The following is a 10,847-nucleotide window of genomic DNA, read 5'->3' as shown; positions in this document are numbered from 1 at the left end:
ACCAAACAACCAATCAAAGAACACAACCTACCCAACCAACTAAACAACCAACCAGTCAAACAAACAAACAGAATCCAGCACTTCCATTGTTCATTTTGCCAAACCCACCAGGACTAACAACTTCACCCTCTTAGTATTCTTTTTAGCCATGATCCTCCAAACCAAAGCTAGCATGCTAAAATCCCTTAATTGTCCATTTATATCGCCAACAAAATATTCTCTAGCCAAATTTTAAAGAGCTTCAAAAGGTCTCGATGATGGGTGAGGTAACCCAGTCACAGAAAAACAGACATGGTATGCACTCATTGGTAAGTGGCTATTAGCCCAAATACTTGAATTACCCTTGATGTACAGAACACATGAAACTCAAGAAGGATGACCAAAATGCAGATGCTTCACTCCTTCTTTAAAAGGGGAACAAGAATACCCTTGGGAGGGAATAGGGAGGCAAAGTTTAGAACAGAGGCAGAAGGAACACCCATTCAGAGCCTGCCCCACATGTGGCCCATACATATACAGCCACCCAATTAGATAAGATGGATGAAGCAAAGAAGTGCAGGCTGACAGAAACTGGATGTAGATCTCTCCTGAGAGACACAGCCAGAATACAGCAAATACATAGGCGAATGCCAGCAGCAAACCACTCAACTGAGAACGGGACCCCCGTTGAAGGAATCTTAGAAAGGACTGACAGAGCTTGAAGGGGCTTGAGACCCCATATGAACAACAATGCCAACCAACCCGAGCTTCCAGGGACTAAGCCACTACCCAAAGACTATACATGGACTGACCTTGGGCTCCAACCTCATAGGTAGCAATGAATAGCCTAGTACGAGCACCAGTGGAAGGGGAAGCCCTTGGTCCTGCCAAGACTGAACCCCCAGTGAATGTAATTGATGAGGGGGAGGGTGGTAATGGGGGGAGGATGGGGAGGGGAACACCCATACAGAAGGTTAGGGAGAGGGTGTTAGGGGGATGTTGGCTTGGAAACCGGAAAGGGGAATAACAATCAAAATGTAAATAAGAAATACTCAAGTTAATAAAGCTGGAAAAAATAGATAAAAATTTTAAAAAAGGTCTGCATGCATTTATGGACGTGTTTCTAAGACATTATTTATAAACGTTTATATTTCTGGAAATTTAACAAGTAGAAATTGTTAAGGATTAATCACTTGAGATAAATCAGCCTGCACGTCTCAATGTCAGTTCCTGTCAATGACCCTTGTCGCCCTATCTCACAGTCTCAGCTCATAACAAACCATCTGATTAATATCACTGGAGTAGAAACTGCTTTGCAAAAATGTAGAATTATTTTCAAGAGTGACATACTGCTTTGTGTAAATGAACTTGTGCATTCATCTATTAGACTTACTTCTTCCTAACTTCTGTGCCACAGTTGTATCTTCAGAACAAAGGTGACTTTATATTTTGCACAGAACCGGGAAGACCAAGAAGAGGCGAAATAGTGTATTTGAGAGTTGGTGATATAAATGTCATAGTAGTTTTCTTCAAGATTCACTAACTGGCTCATGGATTTTTTAAATTTTCATTATTTTTGTTGTTGTTGTTGTTGTTGTTGTTGTTGGTGGTGGTGGTGGTGGTGGTGGTGGTGTGTGTGTGTGTGTGTGTGTGTGTGTGTGTGTGTGTGTTTGTGTGTGTGATTAAATTAGCATGCTGTGGCTTTTCCTCTTCCCATCATAAGTAAATCCAGCTGAAGACATCAGCAAAATGTGTAGATGACCACATGGGCATGTGGGGCAGGATGACAAACGATGTGGTGACTAGGGAAATATAATGAAGGTGACTTTATGAGTAATTAGGGGAAGAGGACAAAAGGCAGCCAAGCATGTACTGTCAGGCTTCAATAGTCAGCTGTAGGGTTACCTAGATGGTATGAGCACCGAGGAAGGGAATGTAGGAAATTTATGTGGGAGGTTGTCACAGGGAACTAAGTATATTCAGATTATGGTTGAGCATCTCTAAGACTGTTCCCATGGTTCCCCTACATTGTTATCACAGTGAGTGAATCCTTGGTAGCCTAGTTAGGGTTTCTATTGCTCCAATAAAACCCCATGACCAAAAACAACTTGGAGGATAAAGGGTTCATTTTGCTTACTACTTCCATATTGCATTCTATCGTTGAAGGAAGTCAGATCAAGAACACAAATCGGGTGGAGCCTTAGAGCCAGCAACCAAAGCAGAGACCAGGTGCTACAAGTTGGTTTGTTCCTCGTGGCTTGCTCACATAGCTTTCTTATTCAACCCAGGACACCAGCACAGGGATGGCCCTGCCCTGGACATGTCTACGTCCATCACTAATTACGTATGAGCTGCAAAGGCGTACCTATGTTGTGGTTTTATGGAGACATTTTTCTCATTTGACATCCCTGCTTTGTGATGTCAAACTGGTATACTTGGGTTTTTCTTAAAATAGTCATGTGGAGAATTGCATCCAGTGCTCTTCTTGAATATTAAAAATGCTATACACTTGGCAAGTCACATCATCTCCCTGGACCTCAGCTACAAAAAGTTAATAATGCCCCCAGGGGAAGTTTTGCATTTCTTATAACTCCTAACTAATAGACAGATGTGATACATGGATATAAAGATTAAGTCAAAATAAAGAGGAAGAAAATCTCATTTGTAACCTCCATCCAGACTGCTGAATCCGATGATTTGAAATCAGTGCTGGCTTCCTAGCAGACTTTCCTGTTTGTTCCTTCAGGTTTACTTTTTCTTCTAAGTTGTACTATAAAGTTGGTGATGCCTATTACATTAAAGCTTGCTATTGGCACGTAGAAAAATTAAAGTTGGTTAGTTAAATCATTTGCTATTCAATATGGCACTCCAGATTATCACAGGTACTTAACAGGCATAAGCAAGACTCAATGACTTCTCTTTTCTTGTTCAGTGAGTGGAACAAGTTTTCCTTTCAGGGTTATGTGCATCCTTTGAATTCATAAAGACGCCCTACAGTGGAACATGAGTAACCCCAGAGCTTAGTTTTACTCCTGTTTGTTTTGCCTGAAATGTAGATTTGTAATAACAATTTAATCAAGTATTCTTTGTAAGTCCTGATCCCAGGCCTCAAAAGAACAAGACATATTTTTCCTCTAATTCAGTAAACTGGATATCTGGCATATGGCTAAATGTTTAACTCTGACATTTTTGCAAATAAACTATAGTTAAAGGGGCCCTTCTTTGAAAAAATTCATATATTGTACAAAATTATTTTGAGAGAAATGTGTTGATTGGTTCTAAGTATCAATGCTAAGTTATATATATATATATATATATATATATATATATATATATATATATATATACTGAGTGAGGAACACTGGTGTGGATTTACAGTTTTATAGTATTACAATAAGCCCCTAACAGCACAGCAATTTCTATAGATCCTGTCAGATCCTCCAACAGCCTGGTCAGGGCACAACAGTTGGCTCTGAATAGATTGGAATAGGTCCACACACTCTTAGAAATGTACAAAAATAATTGACTCCAATTTATTTTTCCCTTCAGAGGAAAGAGCAGTGTTTCTATAGATCCTTAAAGCACCTGGGATCACAAAAGATTAAACATCACTCAGTGTCTTAAACAAAAGCTGCTTTATTATTTGGGATTAAGGTATTTCTGTAAATGTAATAGTCTTTTACTAATTAGAAGAATAAAGAAAAGATACTTGGGAGAACAAAGTCCCAGGGCCTCAAAGCAATAAAGGTAGTTTTTTTTTCATGTATCAACAATTTTTTTCTTTTTATTGCTGAATAATATTGTACAACATGGATTTACCTTAGGATATTTAACCATTTTGAAGAGTATCTTGTTTCCAGTTATTGACCATTATAAATAAAGTTCATTTAAATTGCTGCACAAGTGGTGCTAAGTGCTGTCTGTCTGTTTATCCATCCATCATCTATCTATCTATCTATCTATCTATCTATCTATCTATCTATCTATCTATCTTTCTTTCTTTCTTTCTTTCTTTCTTTCTATCTATCTACCTACCTACCTATCTATCATCTATCTATCTATCTATCTATCTATCTATCTATCTATCTATCTATCTATCTATCTATCTATCTATCTACCTACCTACCTATCTATCTACCTATCTACCTAGATGTTTTGCCTGCCTGCCTGTATGTGTAAATTCATGCATGCAGTGCCCAGAGAGGGCAGTAGAATGTGTAAGATGCCTCTAGACTAGACTCACAGACAGTTGTGAGCCACTATATAAGTGCTAGGAATCAAACCCAAGTCTTCTATAAGAGTAGGAAGTGCTCTTAACTTCTGAGCCATCTCTTCAGCATTCCTTCTCAACTTTTTATACTTAAAAATAAATCTACTGAGTCCAATTAGTGTTGTCCATATGCTTATGTGTTTGGGACTGTCTACTGGGTCATGGGCAATATACTAGTGGGCATGCCCACAAAGAGAACTGACCTGTCCTCCTTCATCAGACATCAAGTACTTCTAGCTCCTCTGCTAGCTGTAGAGCCTCAGTAGAGCCTACCTGCTTCATGCTAGAATTTTGAATGGCTTTATCTTGCACAGACAACTATCACAGCAGTCAATTCTTACATGCCCCAGCTCTATCATGTTCACAAGGCACGGTTTCACTGTTTTTTAAAATTTTTTTAATTTACATTTCAAATGTTATTCCCTTTCCCAGTTTCCCAGACATAAGCCCCCTATCTCATCGCCCTCCCCTTCTTTTATAAGGGTGTTCCCCCTCCCTATCCACCCCTCATTTCTGCCTCCCCTGACATTCCCCTACACTGGGGATCTCACTTTGGCAGGACCAAGGACTTCTCCTTCCATTGGTGCCCAACAAGGCCATCCTCTGCTACATATGCAGGGGGAGCCATGGGTCAGTCCATGTATAGTCTTTGGGTAGTGGTTTAGTCCCTGGGATCTCTGGCTGGTTGGCATGCTGTTTTTATGGGTATGCAAGTCCCTTCAGCTCTTTCAATCCTTTCTCTAATTTCTCCAACAGGGGTCCCCTTCTCAGTTCAATGGTTTGCTGCTAGCATTTGCCTCTGTATTTGACATGCTATAGCTGTGTCTCTCTGGAGACATCTATACCCGGTTCCTGTCAGCCTGCACTTCTTTGCTTCATCCATCTTATCTAGTTTGGTGGCTGTATATATATGGGCCACATGTGGGGCAGGCTCTGAATGGCCATTCGTTCAGTCTCTGCTCCAAACTTTACCTCCATATACCCTCCTATGAATATTTTTGATCTGCCTTTTAAGAAGGATTGAAGCATCTGCATTTTGGTGATCCTTCTTCTTGAGCTTCATGTAGTCTGTAGGTTAATTTGAGCTTTTGGGCTAATATCCACTTATCAGTGAGTGCATACCATGTGTGTTTTTATGTGATTATGTTACATCATTCAGGATGATATTTTCTAGTTCAATCCATTTGTCTACGAATTTCATGCAGCCATTGTTTTTGATAGCTAAGTAGTACTCCATTGTGTAGATGTACCACATTTTCTGCATCCATTCCTCTGTTGAAGGGCAGCTGGGTTCTTTCCAGCTTCTGGCTATTATAAATAAGGCTGTGATGAACATAGTGAAGCATGTGTCTTTTTTATATGTTGGAGCATCTTTTGGGTATATACCTAGGAGAGATATAGCTGGGTCCTCAGGTAGTGGAATGTTCAATTTTCTGAGGAACCTCCAGACTGATTTCCACAATGGTTGTACCAGTTTGCAGTCCTACCAACAATGGAGGAGTGCTCCTCTCTCTCCACATCCTCACCAGCATCTGCTGTCACCTGAGTTTTTTATCTTAGCCATTCTGACTGGTATAAGGTGGAATCTCAGGGTTGTTTTGATTTGCATTTCCCTGATGACTAAGGATGTTGAGCATTTGTTTAGCTATTCACTGCTTCTCTTCATAATGTGACAGGGTATCTCAGGCTCCTCTAGGTCAAGGTATGAGTTACCCTGCCCCATACAACAGGTGTATTTCCCAAAGTCCCTCCAAGGTATGAAAACTTGAAAACCATGGATCAACCTGTCATTCTCTGTACTAATACCATCTGATTTTTGTCACTATTGTTCTGTAGCACAGATTGAAGTCAGGGATGGTGATTCCTCCAGAAGTTCTTTTATTATTGAGAATTGTTTTCCCTGTCCTGCAGTTTTCTTTTTCCATATGAAATTGAGAATTGCTCTCCCCATGTCTGTGAATAACAGTGTTGAATATTAATGAGAATTGTGTTTAATCTCTTGATTGCCTTTGGTGGGATGTCCATTTTTAGTATGTTAATATCAATCCCTGAGCCTTGAATATTTTTCTATCTTTTGAGGTCTTCTTCGATTTTTTCTTTCTTTTTTATTTATTTTTATTTTTATCTTTGTTTGTTGGGGGGGGATTTTATTTATTTACATTTCAAACATTATCCCTTTCCTGGTTTCCCTTCTGGGAACCCCTATTCCATCCTCCCTCCCATGTTTCTATGAGGGTTTTCCCCTACACACCCACCCACTCCTGCCTCTGCACACTGGCATTTCCCTACACTGGATCATCGAGCCTTCCCAGGATCAAGGGACTCTCCTCTCATTGATGTCCAACAAGACCATCCTCTCCTGCATATGCAGCTGGAGCCAATGGTCCGCCATGTGCATTCTTCAGTTGGTGAACTCTGGGGTCTGGTTGGTTGATATTGTTGTTCTTCCTATGGGTTGCAAAGTCCCTTCAGCTCCTTCAGTCTTTTCTCTAACTCCTCCATTGGGGACCTGGTTCTCAGTCCAATAGTTGGCTGTGAGCATCCGCCTCTTTATTTGTCAAACTCTGGCAGAGCCTCTCAGGGGACAGCTTCTTTTTTCATGGATTTGAAGTTCTTGTCATACAAATCTTTTACTTTCTTGGTAAGAGTTACACCAAGATATTTTATACTGTTTGTGGGTATCATGATAGGTGTTGTTTCCCTAATTTCTATCTCAGCATGTTTATCATGGATACTTATGGATATGTGATTTTTGACAAAGAAGCAAAAAATTATAGAATGGAAAAAGAAAGCATCATCAATAATGGTGCTGCTCCAACTGGTAGTCTTTAAGTAAAAAAATGAAAATAGATTCATATTTATCACTTTGCACAAAGCTTAAGTCCAAATAGATGAAGTACCTCAACATAAAACCAGACACACTGAATCAAATTGAAGAGAAAGTTGGAAAGAGCCTTGAACTCATTGGCACTGGGGGAAATTTCCAAAATAGAACTCTAATAGCTCAGGCTCTAATATCAACAATTGATAAATGGGACCTTATGAAACTGAAAAGCTTCTGTAAGGCATAAGACACAATCAATAGAACAAATCAACAACCGAAAGATTGGAAAAATATCTTCACCAACCACCCACCTGATATAGGGCTAATATCCAAAATATATAAAGAACTCAAGAAGTTAACCTCCAAAAAAACAAATAACCCAAATATAAATGCAATATAAAGCTAAACAGAGAATTCTCAACTGAGGAAGTACCTAAAAAATGTTGACTATTCTTAGTCATCAGGGAAATGCAAATCAAAATGACCGTGAGATTCCACCTCATGTCAATCAGAATGGCATATAACATATAACAAGAACACATGCTCCACTATGTCCATAACAGCATTATTTATAATAGCCAGAAGCTGGAAATGACCCAGATATCCCTCAATGGAAGAATGGAAACAGAAAATGTGGTACATTAACACAATGGAATACTACTCAGCTATTAACAAAGACCTCACAAATTTTACAGGGAAATGGATGGAACCAGAAAATATCATCCTGAGGGAAGTAACCCATACCCAAAGAAATATACATGGTATGTACTCACTCACTGATAAGTAGATATTAGCTCCAAAGCTCAGAATACCCATGATACAACTCCCAGACCATAAGCTTGACAAGATGGAAGACCAATGTATGGATGCTTCAATCCCACTTAGAAAGGGGAACACAATAATCGCAGGAAGTAGAGGGTAGGAGGTTCTTGGGTGGAAGAGAGGAGGGGGAGGAAAAGGGGGGAGGTTTAGGTATGGGTAATGACAGGAGAGAAATACAGAGGGCCAGGGAAATGAATAGAAATAGGTAGCAGTGGGGGTTAGGAACAGGAGAAACCTCTAGAAAGTCCCAGAGGTTAGATATTTGAGAGGCTTTTAGAACCCAATGGGGATGACATTAGTCGAGACACCAAAGAGACAGGAGTTAGAACCTGAAGACACCACCTCCAGTAGATAGACATGACCCCCAGTTGAGGGAAGGGGCCACTCACTTATACCAAAAATTTTAACTCAGATTTGTTTCTGTCTAAAGGAAACACAGGAACAAAAAAATGGAGCAGAGACTGAAGGAAAAACCATCCAGAGACCACCCCAACTTGGGATTCATTCCATCCACAGACAACAAACCTGGACACTTTTGCTGATGCCAAGAAGTGCTTGCTGATAGGAGCCTGGTATAGCTGTCCTCTGAGAGACTCTGTCAGTACCTTACTAAGACAGATGCATGTACTTACAGCCAACCATTGGACTGATCCTGGAGACCCCAATGGAAGAGTTAGGGAAGGACTGAAGAAGCTGAAGGGGTTGCAACCCTTAGGAAGAACAATATCAACCAGACCTCTCAGGGGTCCCAGTGATTAAACCGCTATCCAAAGAATTTACATGGGTGGATCCATGGCTCCCCTACATATGTAGCAGAGAATTGCCTTATCAGGGATCAATGGGAAGAGAGGTGCTTGTTTCTGTGAGGGATGGGGGAAGCTAGAGGTTCGAGGTTGGAGTAAGTGTGTGGGTAGGGGAGGACCCTCTTAGAGGCAAAGGGGAGGGAGATAGGATGGAGAGTTTGTGGAGGGGAGACCTGGAATGTGAATAACATTTAAAATGTAAATAAATAAAACAATAAAAAAGACAGGGAAAAAATGAAAAAAAAAAAAAAACAACACCTTGAAAACCAGTCTTCTTACTGAATCTATATTACTTCAATATAGGTCTCTTCCCTACTGAAATACTGTTACGTTAAAAAAAGGTTTGAATCAACATTTTTATTTTAAAAGGAACAATTAAAAATTAAAGATCAGTAGACCAATTTCTTTTCTGTGGATCATAGTTTAGTCATCTATTATGCATCTACTGACCTTGATGTTGAGGCTGTATATTCAAATTCACTAAAATGCCAAGTGAAATGTTTCTCTCACTGTACTTGTTTTGCAATGTTGGGTTCTAGCTACTCTCATTATGACTAAATTTGGAAATCTTGTGGGCTCTTTTTAAAAATGAAGCAGTCTCTTCTTAAAACAGCTTAGTGTGTGGCTAAAAATGGGAGGAACCTGCATTTGACAATGAACAGGAGGGACCTGCTCAGACAATTCTGCATTCATCACATCTGAGATGCGTTCAGATTTGAGATCAATACTTGAATGACAGTCTTCTTTGCTGTATTGAATATTTCTACATACAAAGTGAATCACCCTACTGCTTTTACTTTTTTTTTTTTTTTTTTACCACAAACACATTGTCTGCTGTGATTACAATATGGCAGTGAGGAGGACAGACGGCATCGAAACTTTCATCACTAGAGCAGAAGACAGTGGAGAGAACAAGCTTCAGCTCTGTGTTTCCTTACAAAAGGAGTAAATCAAAACTAATTTTTAAAGGAGCCCATAAAAGCAAAATACACAATGGGAGTAAATAACACACCGTTGGGCATATCTAATATCTAAAGTCACATGAATTCAACACCAGATGCCTGAAAGGTAAACACACAGATGTAGACGCACACACAAAGAAGCACACACACACACACACACACACACTAACTAAAGCACGAAGAATCAGAAATTCAAAGTAAAGGGGGAAGGCAAGGATTCAGAAGTTAGGGCAGTCTAATTCTGGAAAGAAAGCTCATAGGGGCTTCCATATACAAGACTCTACTTCTTGTAGAAACTCACCAAGTGACTGTTAGCTGTATTTACCTTTTAGCTACATTTTAGTTCTTAGAAAAAGACAAATGCGCTAAAACCTTGACAGAAGTTAAGATGCAGGCTTTTCGTGTTGTGCTGTGAAATATTAATTAAAAAGAACAGTGTTTATAATGACACTGTACCTCAGTAAAAACCACATTGGGGAAGTGACTGTCCCAATAAAAGACTGTATTTTGGTTATTTGTGGTTAGAATTACCTCGGAGTGCCAATGAGCACTATCGTTCAATATTAATATGTCTATCTTGTGAACTAGCAATTTCATTTCTCTAAATGTTTTGTGATGTTGTCTCCGGCAGACAGGAACTAAAGTGTATCCACTCCAGATGCCACACAGACAACAGGCCCAAGAGATAACGCTGTAAGAGTATAGCTGATGAACAATCTACCTAGGACACTTAAAGGAGACTGGGTAACTCAAAGGCAGCTGCATCAAAATAAGGCCTGCCCTAGCATGGTTGATAACTCATGTAAAGTACATTTCAGAGTTCCCTGCCTGCCTGATGGCAGTTTCATAAAGGGGACTACCCTGTCCCTTAGCAATCTTTTACTGATTGCACAATGTTGAGGAGGAACCTGGAAGATTGTATAACATTCTGAGGTCCAAGTCCATGCAACTTTCTGAACTTATTGGATGTCCTCTTTCCCAGAAGTAATGTTTCAGTTTCGAAGAAAAACAGGATAGACCGATGAGAAGGGAACCACTAACAACACATAAAAATCACCTTACAAAAGTTATCTTTGTCACTCTGAAGAAGAAAAGGCACATGATCTTCTTAGGAGATATTTTTGGATTATGAGAGAGTGATAATTGTGATTTTTTTTAGTGTATCTAAAAAAAGTTTTCTTCATTGC

Source organism: Rattus rattus, chromosome 6, assembly GCF_011064425.1.
Source record: "Rattus rattus isolate New Zealand chromosome 6, Rrattus_CSIRO_v1, whole genome shotgun sequence".
Taxonomy (NCBI): domain Eukaryota; kingdom Metazoa; phylum Chordata; class Mammalia; order Rodentia; family Muridae; genus Rattus; species Rattus rattus.
Note: the sequence above shows the minus strand (reverse complement) of the source record.